Here is an 18,917-nt window from a genome sequence, read left to right as displayed (position 1 = left end):
GTTACAGGACAAGTAGATTTATGAAGCAACCTGCCCCATGGACAAGTAGATATTTTAATCAATTCCACACCCCTGCAATGTATTCAGGGCCCACTTGTCGCAGCTCGCAATAACCTCACTGACACCACTGATAAGAGTGTAGGCAAAGCCATGTGCAGATAGCCGTTCATTTATAGCCTCTGGCAGCACCCAGCCAGAGGATGTTGTGCATGCATATCCCGGACAGTGGGCTGCCCTAGAAGTATCCAGGTGGCTTACTTCAATCCCCTCGACCAATTCTTCTATTAACTCACAATAAAAGACCGTTAACGCATTTCACAAGATGTTTCATGTCTTCCAAGAACCACTCACCCAATTAAGTTTTTTATTTGCACTATTGGACCTGCACTGCCGCATTAATAAAGCAAGCACCAGAATGCAAACTATCAAACTTGATCACAATAATCTACATATTCAGAGAGCCCTGCTATTTTGACGTTTTTAGTTTTGCATTTTTAAACCTTTTATGTTATTATAATTGGTGAAAGTCGCTCTGTTTTTTATTACTGCATTTAGATGTGCAATATCACAAAAGCGCGATTAAAACACGTTATTTGACAAGTTTCTGAAGCTGCTCCGCAGGAAAGTTGTGCATTTCATCTATTCAAACACCGTGGAAGCCATGACCGCCTGCCTCTCGTCGTGTCCTAGCCCATGGTTGGTGTTAGCGCTCTAGTTCTTTTATTTTTGGAACGTTGTGAGCGTTCGGGAGGTGGTGCCCTGGCTCGCGGCATACAGCTGTGGTTCTCACGGGAGGGGCGTCACGTGGGCCGGGAAGCCTGACAGCTTGTGGGCTGGCAGCTGCTGCGCTTGGCAGCGGTGCGCGAGCCTTCAGTGAGGAGCTGGCTTTCGAGTTGTGCTGCTGCGCGCGAGGTAGGTGCCTGAAGTGACACGCGGGATCTTAATGGAACAGTCGACGGGGAAGTTTCCAAGATGTGGCGGTGAGGGAGGATGGTCCTGATGAGTTGAAAGTTCTCCTAGCTACTGCTGTTCTGCGGAGGGATGCTGTTCAGTGTGGGCGGCTCTGTCTGCTAGAGCATGCAGTCCAGCTGTCCTTTTGGAAGAAAGTTCGGAGTTAGATGTGTGGCACTGACGTTTGAAAAGTATATTTTGTACGTTCGTATTGTAAAATCTCTTTATGTTCTATGTATTTCCTTTAACGTATTGAGGCTTGTCATCCTTCCCACTCCGAAAAGCGCTTTTTTGGAACTGTCAAAAAGTTGCATGTGTGTATAATGCAGGGTGCGGGCACCGCCGACATTCGCATACATGCCAACAGTTTTAAACTGGCAAGTATGAGATTCTGAAATAAAATCGGGACAGTGTATTTCACCCGTTGGCATCAGCTAAACCATATTTTACTTACAAAATCGGGAGTCTCCTGCTCGAATCGGGGCTTTGCATTAGGTCAGACGGAATTTGTGAAGAGCTTTCAGTTTGTTCTTCAGGTGTTTAGATGCTTTGAGAACGACAGAGACGTTTACGTTTATGAGCAACGTGGATTCCACCTTCCAAGCCCCCATTCTCTCGGAAATTGAACTTTCACTCAAGCTCGATTATGGGCTTAACGTATCATTCAAAATTGTTAGACAACATAGGGCTTGAATTAAATAAAAAAAGAGTAATAGTTTCAAAGTTGTTCCAAACACAGTCTCCAAAATAGTTCTTGCCCAGAGCCCCTACATCTTTAAGATAACAGTGGAGTACAATTGCAGGAAGAGGTCAGTTCAAACCAAAAAGCAGTGATGATAGGCAGGTACGGTCTGGTCATGATCGGACTGACACAAAATATTCCTGCACACCAAAGTAAAACTAGCTCCCCGTTAGTGAATTAGATAACTAAAAAGTGTCACGAATTTGCAAATTAGGGCTGTTTTGAACTAGCACAGACAGCTATGCAAGTGTATTGCAGGGTATGTCGGACTGCATACAAACAACCGAAGAAAGGGGCCACAAAATGAACTAAGAATGTGTACTTTAGTTACAGTCTCTCAGTGAGTAATTAGAGCAGAATATTATGTCTGTTTTGCAATGTCCAATCGTGTCTACAGTTTTGTGGTAATCTTTGACCGTATTTTGGAGTTAAGGTATAATCTAGCAGGTTAATTGAACAAGTACATTTTAGACATACAGGGCAGTTGGTTGTACTCCCAATTAACTGGTGAAACTTTGAAACGTAACTATATCTTGTCAATGAAAGAGACACGTGATGGCCTCGGGAAGATCAGTCCTTTGAGTGAAATCGCCTAACACCACAGCTTTTTCTTCAGTATACCATAGTAGGGTTCAAAAGTAGCTTTTTGAGTATGACTAATATGAGAAAAAAGGCTTGTACAGAGGTTTCCCAAGCAGAAATTGCATAACAGTGCCCAACCCTTTCAGAGATAATCGGTGCTTAATTTATGAGAAAATAAGTGCTGACGATCAAGATTTTTGCTTAGGTCACAGCAGCTTTCACCACTCACTCTCCTTGTCAGTGTTGCCAAATGCCAGTATTAATGTTTACTACTTACCATCACACCCTTGCAAATGTGACAGTATTGAATATTTCTGGCCATCCATAGCTAAAGAATGGCCTGGAGATGCTGATATTATTATTTTTAATGTATTTTGCAATTTTAACCTCTTAAGCGCTGCTGACGGCCAACGGTCGTCACAAGCGCTAACTTCCCAGTGCTGCGCACGACCATTGGACGTCCATTCAGCACTAGTTCCAATGGACAGCGCAGCACTGGGGAGGGATATTTGCAAAGCAGCTAAGGTGTTAAAGCTCCTGGTGATGTTTACAAACAATTCAGAAAAGGGGGGTGGTGATGGACAGAGCATCTGAATTAAACAGAATACTCGTACCCAGTCAACAGATCAGGGCTTGATCCATCACCGTTATTTAGCTCACTGCACCATCCCAGCTCAGAACCTGGCTACATGCAAATTAGTCTGTCCCTGGCCCAGTGCATCATGGGAACAGGGCAGACCAAACTACCAAGCCAATTCTTTTACTGGAAAGGAAACAAGCTTCCGGGGACCGGTTTCTGGCATTACAGCCGTCTTCGGCCCAGCTTGCTTGAATCCTGATGGTGCAGTGAGCAAGGGACTCACATCTGAGCATACCCTTCCACGCTTGTGGTGGACAAAACGATTCAGAAAAGGGTGGTGGTGATCGACAGAGCATCTGAATTAAACAGAATACTCGTACCCAGTCAACAGATCAGGGCTTGATCCATCACCGTTATTTAGCTCACTGCACCATCCCAGCTCAGTAACTGGCTACATGTAAATTAGTCTGTCCCTGGCCCAGTGCATCATGGGAACAGGGCAAACCAAACTACCAAGCCAATTCTTATACTGGGAAGGAAACAAGCTTCCGGGGACCGGTTTCTGGCATTTCAGCCGTCTTCGGCCCGGCTTGCTTGAATCCTGATGGTGCAGTGAGCAAGTAATGAGAGAAAGGCGAGCAAGGGACACCTCATTTGGCAAGTCCCCCTTCCCTGTCTCTAGACCGATGAGCTCCCTACTGATCGCTAATTTTGGCATAGAAATATGGACCCTCGGTCCTCTAATCGTCTCTTCTGTACTGATCTCGTTTGTATTGATACCTTTTGATAAAACAACCCTTTGCTTTGTCTACCTTTTCTGATAAATATAGTTGTGACCATTTTTATTGAGTTTTAAATCAATAAACAGACATACAAACAAATCATAGATTAAAAAAAACACAAAGTCCAGTCTGGGCTGACCAGTTAAGAGCTGACACAATAGCAGTAAATCACTTTATTGTCATCAGGTGTCTATCAACATCACCATACCCACATCATCTAAGAGAAATAGAGATAACAATCTCATAGCATAAGTGTCACAGAATGTACACTGGGGCAGTAGCTTGTTAAATCATACAAGTATTTCTCAATTTGACTTGAGGATAGTTGTCCATGATAAGGAGCTTCTCTCAATTTCTTTCCTCCCTTCCTAATCTGTCGGACTTACACAACCGGGCCATCCCTCTTATCCAGTATTGCTTTTCTCATCGGCGCTGGATCTAGCCTTTGTAGCTGTGCATCCTAATAGGAGGGATTACTGGGGGCGTCGGGTTCTCTTCTCAGTAGTTCACAGACCCTGCTGATGCATTGTGCTCTTGATCCCATCTCTATATAACTAGAAATGTATGCTTATTAGGACCAAATTCCTACGTTATTACTCACCCAGCCAATCTATCCAAAAATGCTGCTAAATATTTTAAGCATAGACCTAAATTGAACTATCCTGAAATGCTAATTATGCACCAATATCACAGTCAGCATAGGGTAGCCTAACAGCAGACCTCATGTTCTAATCCCATCAAACATCCTCATAGTTGGTTCTCTTTGATAGCGTTTTCAACATCTGATTAAAACCAATATTTCCTTTCTCAGAAGCTCTCCAACACACCATCTTCACTCATCAGACCTCATCTATCTCCTTTTACAATACATTGAAAATCATGATTCAAGTCTCAGATAAGTGCTTGGAAAAAGTAGATCATCACTTCATGACACTCTTAGAATATTTTCAAGATCTTGGGTGACATACTCCAGCCAGATCCCTGGAACCTTGATTCTTTATTCCCCCTTTTTAGGGTCGAGCCTGCAAAAGCATGCAATAGCGTATATGTATTGCTTGCGAGACGCTTTGTTCAGAAAAATGGGCTTGGAGCCCGCCCATTGCTTATAATTTGTTGGCTTGCATGGCACGCTTCTTTACAACCTCGTAACTGGTCATTGCAGTAATAGCATCATTTTGTTCCACTCTGTGGATCAGGGACCAAGCACTGATTGTTTCAACTTGATCAGCGAACTTCAGCTTTTCCCGATGTGATTGAGGTACTGTTTTGTTCTTTTTAACTTCTAGTGCCCAGCAAACAGAAGGCGTGTGACTGACAAAAACTTGTGCAGTAGGACAAACAAAATTACCAAGTTTTTTTCTAGAGTTAACTTTCTCTTATTTTACCAAGTCTTCTTTTCTCACTTTGTACTCATGTTTTGTTTTGTTTTTGCCTGTGGGCACTGTTCTCAAAAGATGACTATTATCTTGTTCTATGTGTTGCAAAGCGGCATTGTTTCTTTCTTATGTGTAAGTTTCAAAATTATGCAGTGCAGTATACCCCAATCTACCCCACTCCACTCCAATCCACCCCACTCCGTTCCACCCCATCTCACCCCACACAAATCCACGCAATCTAGTCCACCCCACTCATTCCAATCCACCCAGACTAATGCAGTATACCCCAATCCACTGAAGTCCACCACACCCCACTTGAATCCAAAACACTCTGCCCCACTCAATCCAAAACAATTTGCTCCAATTTAAAACATGTCCCACTCCAATATGCCCCCACAAAACAATCTGCCTCACTCCAATCAAAACAATCTGCCTCACTCCAATCTAAACAATCGGCCTCACTCCAATCTAAATAATCTGCCCCACTCCAATCCAAAACAATCTACCCCACTCCAATCCAAAACAATCTGCTCTACCCCTACTCCAAAACAATCTGCCGCACTCCAATCCAAAACAATCTGTCCCACTCAATCCAAAACAATCTGGCCCACTCCAAAAGTATCTGCTCCAAACTAAAACAATCTTCCCCACTCCAACCCAAAACAATCTGCCCGCTCCAACCCAAAACAATATTCCCCACTCTCATGCAAAACAATCTACTCCACTCCAATCCAAAACAAACTGCCTCACTCCAATCCAAAACAATCTGCCCGCTCCAAAATAATCTACCCCTCCCCAGTGTGCTCCACTCCAATCCAAAACAATCTGCCCCACTCCCATGCAAACCAATCTGTTCCATCCAACCTGCCCGACTCCAATCCAATTCACCTCACTCCATCCCATTTCACCTCTCCAATCTACCTCACTCCAGTCTAATCCATGTCACCCCACTCCAATATGCCCGCTCCTATCCAAAAGAGTCTGCCGCCTTACAATTCAAAGCAATCTGCCCCACTCCAATCAAAAACAACCTGCCCCACTCCAATCCAAAGCAAAAAAGAACAGATGATGTACAGAATGCTGAATAAATCAAACATTCACCCCCAGTCACAGATCTGGGTTTAATCCATCGTTTTTTTGCTCACCACGCCACCCCAGTTTGGACCCAGCCATATGTAAATCAGTCTTGACCCTGCTCCCCATGGGAACAGTCCAGCCTGAACTGCCAGGCTAGGTCCTCCCTGGACTGGAAAGAATCATCCTGGGATGGGTTTCAGGGTATCACCCCTCAGCAGCTAGGCTAGCTTGAATCCAGTGGCACAATGAGCACTAGACCCTCGTCTAAGCATACCCCTGCCAGTTAGGGCAACATTTATTTCTGAATGACTTCTCACCACCATCGATTCTTTTTCCATCGCACTTCAGAATTACAAAGCAATGCACTTAATTTTTGTTTTCCTAACTACTGATATATTTTGAAATATGTGTATAGTTAATTTTCAGCTATTTAAATTTTGTTCTGTTAAAAAAATAAATGACATCCTACAGCCTTTCTTTTCATACTCATTTTACCCAGCAAGTTTGTCACATAGTTCACTTTAGAAACTTCTTTTACTTTTCAGTCCGAGAAAGCAAAGTAAACATCAATCCCCATGTTGAAAGAATATGCTGCAGTTTGTCAGAAGACATAGCCTGACATTCTACCCCTGTCGTTGAAGCACAACAAGTGTGACAAGATAAATGCAAAATGTAATGGCATCTTTATTTATTGCTGGTTCACCTTCTGAAGAACAGGACTTTTGTGACTCACCAATAAGTGGCTCACGACCCACAGTTTGGGAAATACTGGCCTAGACTGTTTTCAAAATATCATTGTAGAGCATTCTTGAAAGCAGATCCAGTTTCCAAGAAGGCAAACCATGATTTTAGAAAAATTAAGCAAATCAAACCTAAAAGAATAACGCAAACCTTGATCCTAGATGGCATGTCTAATATACAGCTGGCATACCTATTGCCCCCGTGTATGTTGCCCGCCTGATCTCTGGAGTTGGTCTTTCCTAGCTCATTACCTTACTCCTTCACTCATTGAACTGGCTTCCCATTGAAGGTAGATCTGCCTATTAAATAGCTTGGTTTGTTATCAAATGTATTCATGCTGCCCACTCGCGTTATCTTGCTCAAGTCTGCAGTAGTCCTCGACATCTGAGCAGTTCCAATTCTCTACCACTACAAAAAACACAATCTGAAACGGTCTTTCTATGGATGTGCACTCAAAGTTTGCATCTTACTCCCTTCTGCTGTTTGCACCACCTCCTCTATTTCTGCCTTTGAACAGGAGCTGAAACATTTTCTCTTCAACCTTTATTTCATACTTTGTTCGCCATCAACAGTTGGTTAACCTATTGATATGTTGCCAGTTCAGTAAATTCCCAGTTCTCCTCATGGGTCCAGTTTCTCTGGATCTTAATCTTATTCATTGAACTTCTAAAATATCTGCAAAACACACCGGTTTTACTTATTAACTTTCTTGCTAGATGATCACAAGGGGATCTGTGTTGTCCTGGACTTTGCTTCACGTAAGACTTTTTCTGTTTACCATGATCTTTTTGTCCACTACATTTGCCCTTCAGTCTTGAAGCTATCCATGCACTCCCTGGTTATTCCCCTTTGCAATTCTTATCAGTGTAATGTACTAGTGCTCATGTTTACTTATTTATAACGTGTTGTTTACTTATTTCCACTGCTAATATCCATGTAAAGTTGCTCTTTGTAAGGTGATCTTGGGCCTTGTAAAAGCTATATAACATTTATAACCAAATGTACTGCTGCTGCTTCACTTTCCCATTGTTTTAGGAAACATTCCGCATAAGGATATGCAATGGCTCACGTGTTTTGGTGAGATCATTTCTTTCAAAGAGATATAACTCCACCAGCTGACCTGCCCCCCCACCTGCTAGGGTTTTTCATATCATATCTGCAGCAATGGCACAGATATTTCACTAGACTATACATACAGCCCTGACAGCAGCACCTCAGACCTAGCATGCAATCCTGCTTTCCCAGTATTGGAACCTACACTCCGCTGTGCCAGTACACCTCAAACCAACCCTGAAGAAATCTCTACGGTTAAAGCACTGGGATTACATAGCTGTACCAATCCCCCTCAATCCTGCCTAGCAAGGCCCATGCTATTACAATATGAAAGTTCATATATCATTCAGCCAATGGTCCTCAAAGGTTCTCTGGAGCCTTCCCAGGTACTGCATTACATAGACACGAGCCCTCACCTGCACCTAATATGTAACCATGTATGATCTGTAATTTAAGATGTTAGTCCTCTACAATCTGTTCCATTACTTACACCTCATTACTGCTTTTCCAAAGCATCTCAATCCTAACAAGCATCAGTCCTTGCCATTACAGAAAAAAAGCAGAACACAATATCTGTGTATACACGCTAATTGTACTCTTTACATCCTTTTTTTTTGCAGCAGCACCTTTGCACTTAGAAGGTTTAAAAAAAATCTCTGCTATGAGGATGCTCTGGGCTAGGTTGACCTGTTTTCTTTAACTTTCTGTAGTGTACATCTTTTTGGATGAGAAATATAATTTTTTATTATAGTTATTCCGGAATTTAATGCCATCAGCTTACATTTTGAGCTGTTTATCCAGGGTCATGGTTCAACCCTGTGCCCTACAACTCTTTTATTCCAGTTCTAATTTGTCCTGTTTCCTCTTGTTCTGCTACGATAAAAAGGGAAATGCTATCATTGCTTCAGGAGTGTCTACAGCATAGTTTGGAAAATTCATGGATTTCAAACAATCTGAGAAAGTGACAACAAACTGAAATGTAACAATGTAGCCCACAAGTTTCCCACATTCATATGATTGATGCTAGTGAAATATTTCACCTACCTCTCACTTATAGCTGGAATAACCAGATCCCGACCTCCCCTTATTAACTTGTGCATTTTGAAGGTCCGTTTATCTGCAGCTCAGCAGTTGTAAGGTTGAGTCTGCCAATAAATTAGCACTGGTTGCCTCTCACCCCGGTCCCACTATTAAAACACGTTGTATGTGTCTTGTGCACGCAAAATGCTTCTTGTTAATATTTTTCCCACCATCTACGTGAGCACTGACCCATTCAGAAAAATCATTGCCTTGAACTGTTTCTCATCTTCTTGGTTCTTGGACGTGCTTCGTCGTGGACGTGCTTCGTCGTGGACGTGCTTTATAGTGAAGGCCACCAGGTCAGAACTAGAGCTACTTTTAAGTGTATGAAGTATCGAAGAGGCACAATCATTTCTGAGCATCATCTTTTTATTGTTGTGTGAAGACAAATGTGTCTAGCATAAGATAGGTATGGACTGCTGGTATAGAGTAGGTATACAACTGTCCCATATTCCATCTTTTAGGGCCCAGGCTAAAAACGGGGATCCTTTTCACCTGTATTAGACTATTCTACTAAGATTACTCTCTGATAGAATCATATTTTGGACCAGTTTCTAGTACACTACTAAATGATACATAGACTGAATATATACTTTGCAAAATGGTTGCCATTCGTGGACCCCATGAGATTGTCAACAGCTAAACTTATGATCCTCCCTAAGATTGAAGGTGCTCACCTCATCTTGCATTTTATGTTAGGTGTCTGTTACCTGTGCTAATTGGATTGGCATTGCTTCCGCTTGTGGGTGCTATTGGTCAGTGCAAAGATGTTCTACTTCCCATTGTTACATTTGATGCCTGATAAATAGCAAATTCCTAATGTGAAGCAAAGTATTACGATTTAGGCCATTCAGCATACAGTGATATTTTAAATTCCTGCAATAATTTGTTATCCTTGTATTTATACCAATACAAAACAGACCGAGGGACCTTTACTTTTTGCATTGCGGAGAATGATAATGAAGTTGCTCAATTTGCGGAAATGTGTTGATGGAGTTGGTTCATAATTACCTATAACAGTGGTTTTGACCTGGAGACTGCTTAGAACATGAGATAATATTAACAGATTACTAAAGTGTACATATTTAAAAGTTTAAAATGTTCTGTAAATGTGAAGGACTTTGAAATTGAAGCCTAAAAATTAAGTTGGTACCGTTAATTGATTCGTGGGAGTAGTGCAACGGTATCAAAGAGATTATAATATAGATGACTGGCTTCAATTGAATTTTAAAAAAGCTCAAAACTTCCCATTTCATTTAGAATGTTTCATATTTATTTGTGAACTAAATAAAATATTTCATCATTTGTGTATTTGCTTGGCGAATGCTTGATAATGCATTTTTTTGTATTGTTTTTCTGTTCAAATGATAAACATTGCTTAGGCCAGGGTCCCTGGATTCCAATAGTTACTGCGTGTGACCCCGGATTCCAATGTTGATTCAGTGGGTGTTTCATGACTCCAGTAATGAATAATTGGGGGGTCCATAGAAGTCAAAAGGTTAAGAAACACTGCCTTTTGTTATATATGTTTCAGAATATTAAGGTGTGATAAGACACCACAGCAATATGGCAGTGATATGAAATGAAACGCCTATTCTGCTTTAAGGGCGTTTGCACCTGCATCCCATGTGGGGCCCATCAATTATATAATGTTAATAATCGAGTCCTGACCACATCACTGTTGAGAAATTTCTTCCTGTTTGAGTTTCTTGCTCGTAGCTAAAACATTTTAAAATGTGACACTCTCTAACTGTGATGCACTGTTCTCTCAAGAAAAGTGTCTCCCCAGAGCACTCGAAATCAAAGGTTCAATAAAAGTTCAATAAAAAGTTCAAAAGCGTGTAAGTCAGTTTCAAAGATTTTCTTTACTTGTAAATCATTTCATGATTCTTCTCATGGTATATACATATTCAACTCATTGGCCCAATGCATTTCGGGCTATGCCCTTCTTCGGGGGCCCTGTGCAATTCTGGTTAGGCGAATGGGTTGCCGCACTGGTGTAAGAATATGTCGAATGAAGTAATCTAGCTGAGTCCTCATGGGAATCCGGTTAAAGTGTAAACGATCGAATGTTTTTCCGCGTTCTGCATTCGAAATGCATTGGGCCAATGAGTTGAATATGTATATACCATGAGAAGAATCATGAAATGATTTACAAGTAAAGAAAATCTTTGAAACTGACTTACACGCTTTTGAACTTTTTATTGAACTTTTATTGAACCTTTGATTTCGAGTGCTCTGGGGAGACACTTTTCTTGAGAGAACAGTGCATCACAGATCTTCATTTAACCCAAGTACAGAGGGTTCAACCTCACGGGCACCACCCACCTTTAAAGAACTTATCAATTACACCAAGATCACTTCAGGAGTGCGTATCCCAACCTCCACTTTTGGATTCATGAACACTCTCTAACTGCTAATAAGATAGGTGGTGTAATGTGCAGATAATGTTGAATTGTAGCTGTCCTGTAACACTTTCCTATCTTTTGCTGAAGCCTGAAAGTGCTTTTCAGATGGGAGGATTAAAAAAAGCTACTGTTTGTACAAGCATGGACACGGTAACTCTGAGGGTTGAATTTTCATCTATTATTGTTGTGTTTTGGTGTTCTGCATGAGGACCAGAAAGTATGCTTCACATTGGGGGTGGTTACCTGTTTGAGCATCCTGTGCGTGAAGTTATACGTGAAAGGAATGTCGGATAGTTTTGCCTACTGTGTTTACAAACAATTCATGGTGTTGGTCCAGGGATCACTTTTGCACTGAATGGCAAAAAAAAGATTTTTGTATCCTGAATTTGTGATGGTTTTTTATGGTTCCAATTCCTTAAGGAGCCTATTCCATGGTTTGACATCTGCTCTGACGAGGTTGCTTCCCCCTATGTGATTTTCTTTTTTTGAGAAAAGAAGAAATTGACAGGAGTGGAACCATGCTTGATCAGAGTTTTCTCCTTTTTGCTGTGGTATCCAAGTTTATACTGAAGGAAGGGAAGTCTTAATCCAGTCCTGTGGTTTGTCCAGTGTGCAATGCAGCAGACTTAGAATGAAATTCTGCTTGCAGCTTTGGAACAGTGTTTCGCCTTGAGTGATGGATTTAACCCAGATCTCTTGACTGGGGGTGAATGGTTGATTTATTCAGCATTCTGTCCATCATTTGTTGCTGCAGGACTTTGAGCGTTGGTGCAACATTATCCCACCTCCTCAAGTGTAGTTCTTGACTGGCTTCATTATTCTGGATTTGGTAACGTATTATTTGGCCCATTGGTGTAATAAAGATGGGCCATCAGTAATGTTAAGTATATCAGTACACTTTGAGAGAGGCCTAACATGGAGAAGTTACAGCATAGTATTCTCATCACGATGAAAGAAGCTCTCTTCATTTCCTTGTCTGGTGAGTAAAGTGAGATTATAGCTATGAGGTTTTTCATTTAACTTGACGAGGTTGGCGTCAGTTTAATCTCCAGAAGTTAAGGGAATGTGCTTTTGCCAGGATTCATAAGAAAGAGTTTAGGTTTTGGAGGAGTTGAGATTTTATTATTTGTTTTTCATGCCTCCCTTGTTCCACTGCCTGAAGGTATTTGCTGAGTCTGGATGTCCTGATATTTAATTATATTTTCAGTGTTATGTATGATTTGAGTGTCATCAGCATACTTGTAGCAGGTGAGCTTGTAGGAGTTAACAATATGAGAAGGTGAGCCAGAAGGGAAAGTTGCATTTTGAGCCTAGTTTGTTTTGTCGTGGAGTGCTGCGGCCTCCCTACCAAACAGGTGAAAGGAGCAGAGTTGAATGGTGGCAGTGTATCCTTAAGGTAGGAGGTTATGCACTTGAGGACTGTGCCATGGATCCCTGTGTCATGTAGTCTTTAGGCCTGTATTTAGTTGTTTACTATGGCAAATGCTGACAACAAGTACAGTAGGAATACAACGACATCTGTGGAGTTTCTGAGCTCATCCCAAATGGAGACTAGTGCTTCATCCTTATCGAATCCTGTCTCTCAGATTATTGTGTGCTTTGTTAAATGGAAATGTATATTTGAAATAATATTGTCTTTTCAATAACTTTACCTTGAAATAGTCCATTGGCTATTATCTGTATTTTGCTGGATCAGTCTAGTCAAGCCGTGCTTCTTTATGTTTGGTTGGTTTAAGAGTTTTTCCGGTCAATTAAGACGTTTTCAGCTGAATGGAAGGAGTTAATGATTGCTTTCACCGGTATGGCAGCTGAGAATTGCTTTGAAAATGTTTTAGGGCAAAGGTCTTCTGATGAGCCTGACATTTTTATGTCTTTATTATATCATCGGTTTTCTGTTAGTAGGAGGAATAAGCAGGGTTTATTTGGTGGATGTGGCCTACGCTGGCATGGTTGCTAGTTTCGGGCTATTGCTTGTTTTTAGATTCGAGATTATGAGCTTTTTTATGAAGAATTTTGCTAAGGCAACACAGAATTTCTCATAGTATTACTTACTCTAAAGGTAGGGTTATGGAATTCAATTACTATTTTGATGAGCCCTTTGGTTGGGTATTTGGCAATGGAGATGTGCTAAAATAAGTATGTTCTCTTGGCTTTTTTGGTGGAGGGACTGGCGATTCTAGACCACTTGTGAAGCTGCTTTGTATCATTGAGGTTGTATAATTTACTCCATTGCCTTTCAAGGCACTGGATTTCCGTTTTTCTTTTCTTCTAAGTTTAAGACCATGTTGAGCAAACTCGCTCTCCATTTTTGTGACCAAAGCTGTGTTGGTCTTCTTGAGGTGGGTAAAGTACACAGGATGAGTGGATTGGAACATGACCAATTGAGGAAAACCCAGTGCTTCAGTGCTATTAAGCATGAGGTGCATCAAGGTGTTTGCGTGTCAACAGTTGTTGACATCTACTAGGATACAGAGATTTGTATGTTTATTTGTAGTGCCTGAAGTTGATTCCTCAAGAGCATCTACAAAAGCTGGGCTTTGTGGGAAATGCCAGAAGATAAGGATAGTCCAAGAAGAGCAAACAATTACTGAATTGCATTCTGCTACTGTATTATTTACTGCTGGAGTGTGAGCTGTGTATTTTTGGTGCTACTGCTAGCTTCCCACCATTCTTATTTGGTTATTTTGTGAACAAGGGTGTTATTATGTGTTAGACGGACCGGGAGGGTCGGCCGAGGATAAGGGGAGAGGTCTCCGGGGAGAGCCGTCTCCAGCGATCGTACAGACAAGTAACTTCCCCCCCACAGACGGACACCACACCAGGTTAAGGTTTAACGATACTTTATAAGCAATTCTCTAAGTACGGTGAAATGATACAAGGAGGTCTGGACTCAGGGGTCCCCTCGATTCTGGTCTCTGGATGGGGAAAAGGGGTAGCGGGACAGTCTTGTTACCAAATAGATGGAATAGCTCTCAATCCTCGAGCTCGGCGTTCTAGATGGACGGGCCGCGGCGGAGCCAGCAGGTCCCGAGATGGATGAAGGAAGCGACGGTCCGCGGCGGAGCCAGCAGGTCCCGATGAAGATGGTGGTTACAAACGGTCCGCGGCCACGCCAGCAGGTCCCGACGACGATGAAGGTTTACGAAGGTTGCGGCAGCGCCAGCAGGCAGGACGATGGTTCGCAAGGCAGAGCTACGTCAGCGCCAATAGCCCGTCAAGGATGAGTTCTTCTCTGCGTCTCTCGACTCCAAGATACAACAGCCTTCCTGCTCTGGAGCTGCCCCAGTTATAGGGCTGGTGCCCTTTGATGTCCGGACCCTCGCACTTGGAGGTCGGGGGGTCCGGGATGAAGGAGTCCAGACACCCAGCAGGGGGTTGGAGCCAGCGCCCGGGGAGGTTGTGGGCGAGCGGTACCTGGCGGGGGAGAGCCATCGACACCTCTTTCTCCCATTGACCTGCCAAGTAGTCCGCTCACCTCCTGGGTGGATGGTGGTGCCGGGATGTCTGAGGCCTGGCCAGGCCCAGGGTTGGGGTCGATCGGGAGCCACGCGGCCTCGTGGTGGAGGGTCCAAGATGGCGCCCAGGCTGGGTGCGCGGGCCGGTAGTGGATCGGGCCCACGAGGTCGATATGTTCAGAGGCAAGGGTCCCGGAGGGGACGGAAAACGTGAAGTGGTGGTGTGTGACACTTGAGGGGCCGGGCTCGGGCCTGGTCGGGCAGAGGGGGAGCGGCCCTTCACGTGGCCTGTCCAACATGCGTCCCCCCCAGCTGAAGGCGGGGAGAGTCACCCATCCTCTTGGGGATTCTCCTCGTCGAGGCGGAAAAAGCGGGACAGGCCATCCGCGTTGGCGTGATCTGGCCCAGGCCGGTGTTCAACAGTGAAGTCCATCCCTTGTAGGGAGATGGACCAACGTAGTAGTTTTGGGTTCTCCCCCCGCATTTGCATCAGCCACTGCAGGGGTCGATGGTCGGTCTGCACCCGGAAGTGTGTGCCAAAGAGGTAGGGCCGGAGCTTCTTGAGGGCCCACACCACAGCGAAGGCCTCCCTCTCGATGGTGCTCCAGCGTTGTTCTCGAGGTAGGAGTCGCCCGCTGATGAAGGCCACTGGCTGATCAAGGCCTTCGGTGTTCAATTGAGACAGGACCGCTCCAATGCCGTGGTCGGAGGCATCCGTCTGGACGACGAATTCCCGGCTGTAGTCGGGGGCCTGGAGCACAGGAGCGGAGCACATGGCGGCCTTCAGTTGTTCGAAGGCTGTTTGACAATCTGGGGTCCAGTTGACCTTCTTGGGTTGATTTTTGGACGTGAGTTCTGTGAGGGGCCCCACGATGGTACCATAGTCTTTCACGAACCGTCTGTAATAGCCCGTGAGTCCCAGAAAGGCGCGTACCTCGGTCTGGGTGGTGGGGGGCTGCCAGGACTGGATGGCGGCAACCTTGAGCTGCAGAGGGGCCACCAGGCCGCTTCCCACCTGGTGTCCGAGGTAGGTTACGGACCCCTGACCAATTTGGCATTTGCTGGCCTTGATCGTGAGGCCAGCTTGCTGAAGGGCCTGTAGCACCGCTCGGAGGTGGTGGAGGTGGTCGGACCAATGGTGGCTGTACACAGCGATGTCGTCTAGGTAGGCGGCGCTGAATCCTTCGAGCCCGGCCAAGACCTGATTGACGAGCCGCTGAAATGTTGCTGGGGCATTCTTCATGCCGAAGGGCATGACCTTGAAATGATAATGGCCATCAGGAGTGGAAAATGCAGATCGTTCTTGGGCCCGGGGTGTGAGGCCGATCTGCCAATAGCCCGCCGTCAGGTCGAAAATACTGAGGTAGCGGGCAGCTCCCATGCAGTCGATTAGCTCGTCTGCCCGGGGGATGGGGTGTGCATCCGTTTTAGTGACCGCATTCAAGCCCCGGTAGTCGATGCAGAACCGGAGTTCCGGTGTGGTGCCGGGAGGGGCTGCTTTGGGGACCAGTACTACTGGGCTGGCCCAGGGGCTGTCTGAGGGCTCAATGACCCCGAGCGTGAGCATCTTGGTTATTTCTTCCTGGATGCAGGCCCGTACCCGATCTGGTACGCGGTAGGCCCGGTGGCGGATAGGGGGGCTGTCCCCCGTGTCCACGTCGTGCACACACCAGGAAGTGACACCTGGGGTGAGGGAAAACAGGCCGGCGAACTGCAACAGAAGGTCTCGACATTCGTGGCGTTGTTCCAGGGTGAGGGCCTCCGAGAGTCGGACCCCATCCACAGAGCCATCTTTCTCCCGAGTCCGTAGGAGGTCAGGGAGGGGTTCGGAGTCTCCTTCGGCTCCATTGTCTGTGGCCATCAGGAGGCTGAGTTCTGAACGTACAAAGTGGGGTTTCAGTCTGTTAGCGTGGAGGACTCGGAGGGGGTTCCGTGAAGATTCCAGGTCGACGAGATAGGTGACGGGCCCCTTGCGCTCGACTACTTTGAAGGGCCCCGTCCACTTGTCTTGCAAGGCGCAGGGTTCGGTGGGGGACATCACCCATACCTGTTGTCCGGGTTCAAATTCGATGGAGGAGGCATTTTGGTCATACCACTTTTTCATGTCCTCTTGACTGGCCTCCAAGTTTGCTTTTGCCAGCTCTCTGAACCGGCGGGTCTGGTTGCGGAGGGTTAGGAGGTATTTGAAGACATCTGGAGGGTTCTTTAGAGGGGGCATTTCCCAGCCTTCCTTGACTAGGCTGAGCGGCCCCCGTACGGGGTGTCCATACAATAGCTCAAACGGGCTGAAGCCGAGGGACTTCTGGGGGACCTCTCGATATGCGAAGAGGAGGCACGGCAGCAGCACATCCCACTGGCGACGGAGGGGCTCTTCCAACCCCCCAATCATCCCTTTGAGCGTGCGGTTGAACCGCTCAACGAGTCCGTTCCCTTGAGGGTGATAGGGGGTTGTGAATTGGTAGGTGACCCCACACTGTTGCCAGAGGGACTTCATATACTTAGAGATAAAGTTTGTGCCTCTGTCGCTGACGACTTCTCGGGGGAAGCCCACACGGGAGAAGATCCCCATCAGGGCCCGGCCGACCACCGGGGCTGTCACGGTTCGCAGGGGAACAGCCTCGGGGTAGCGGGTGGCGTGGTCCACCAGTACCAGGATGAACCGATGTCCTTGTCTTGTACGGGGGTCCAGGGGCCCCACAATGTCTATCCCGACCCTCTCGAACGGGGTGGTGACCACGGGAAATGTTTGCAGGGGGGCTTTTAGTTTGCGGCCGCTCTTTCCACTGGCTTGGCACGTGGGGCAAGATCGGCAATGCTGGAGTACATCATTCCTCATTTTGGGCCAGAAGAAGTGGGTCACTAGGCGGCTGTAGGTTTTATCTTGACCCAGGTGTCCAGCCAGGGGGACATCGTGGGCCAGGTTTAGCAGGAAGTCTCTAAAACGGAGGGGCACCACTAGCACTCGGCTGGCCCCCAGCTCCGCGATCCTTTGCTCACTGTATAGCAGATCATTGTCCCAGTAAATCCAATGTGTTCCGGAGGTATCCCCTGCGCTCTGGGCGAGGGCTTGTTGGCGGAGTCACTCGAGGGAGGGACAGGTCTTCTGCTCTTGTCGAAACTGCTCCTGAGTGGGCCCCCCCTCTTGATGCCACTGGTCGAGGCCAGCGAGGTCCGGAGGTTGAGCTGGTTCTGGGGGGACGGCACGGTCGGTGTCTTCGACTGGGGCGACTGGGGGAGGAGGCGCCGGCCACTCGGGTTCCTCCGGTCGGGGGTTGGCACGGGCGGCCATGGACCGGGTGGTGACGCACGCCCAGTCCGGGATGCCCAACATCCCCAGGTGTTCTCTTCGTTCTACGGCTGCCCACGGAGAACTTTCAAGGTCATTCCCCAGGAGGCAGTCTACGGGGGCATCATCCCGGACCGTCACTTTCAACATGCCGGAGACCCCTCCCCATTCGAAAGGGACGCAGGCCATCCGACACAGACTTTCCGAGTTATCGGCTGAACGGACAGGGCAGAGAATGTTTGGTAGGAACTGTTCTGGGGTCACCAGGTGACAGCGGACGGCTGTTACACTGGCCCCGGTGTCACGGAGAGCTTCGGCCTGGCGTCCATTGATGCTCACCCATTGGCTGTACTTCCGGGTGTTAGCGGGTAGGGGGACCCGCGGGACCATGTCTTTCCCCCCTAAGCATGCTAGAGCCATGGCGGCTGGCTCCCATTCTTGATGCTCTTGCTCATATTCTTCCTGTTCCTCGGAGATCTGTTCTTCCCCCAGGGCAGCAGCGGCCACCTGGCGGGGTCTTGGGCTCTGGTACTGTGGGCAATTTGGGTCGTTTGCATAGTGGCCGACTCGTTGGCACCGGTGACACGTGACGTTGGCTCTGTATCCCGGTCGCGCCGGGGTGCTGCCCCGGTTGGCCGGGGGGGTGGTGCTGGTAGCGGGGGCGACCGGAGCGTTGTCTCTTCCTCGTCCTTGGCCCCCTCCCCCTCCTCGGGGACGGTGCTGACCGTTGTTGTTCCGGTTCTGTTCATAGGATCCATTTCGGCCCACTCTGGTGATTTCCCACCGGTCAGCTTCGGCTGCGAG

At 46.3% G+C, this 18,917-nt stretch overlaps 1 protein-coding gene across 1 annotated transcript in view; it reads left to right on the top strand.

The window, feature by feature from the left end:
• The first annotated feature begins 828 nt into the window (after positions 1-828).
• SNX8 (sorting nexin 8) overlaps positions 829-18,917 on the top strand; it is a 167,309-nt gene continuing 149,220 nt past the window's right edge. The window contains exon 1 of the mRNA XM_086940614.1: positions 829-912. The gene's annotated coding sequence lies outside the window, so the exon portion shown is untranslated. The remainder of the gene's footprint in view (positions 913-18,917) is intronic.

This window comes from Lissotriton vulgaris, chromosome 10 (genome assembly GCF_964263255.1).
Source record: "Lissotriton vulgaris chromosome 10, aLisVul1.2, whole genome shotgun sequence".
NCBI lineage: Eukaryota > Metazoa > Chordata > Amphibia > Caudata > Salamandridae > Lissotriton > Lissotriton vulgaris.
This window is presented reverse-complemented; position numbering and strand designations above follow the sequence as displayed.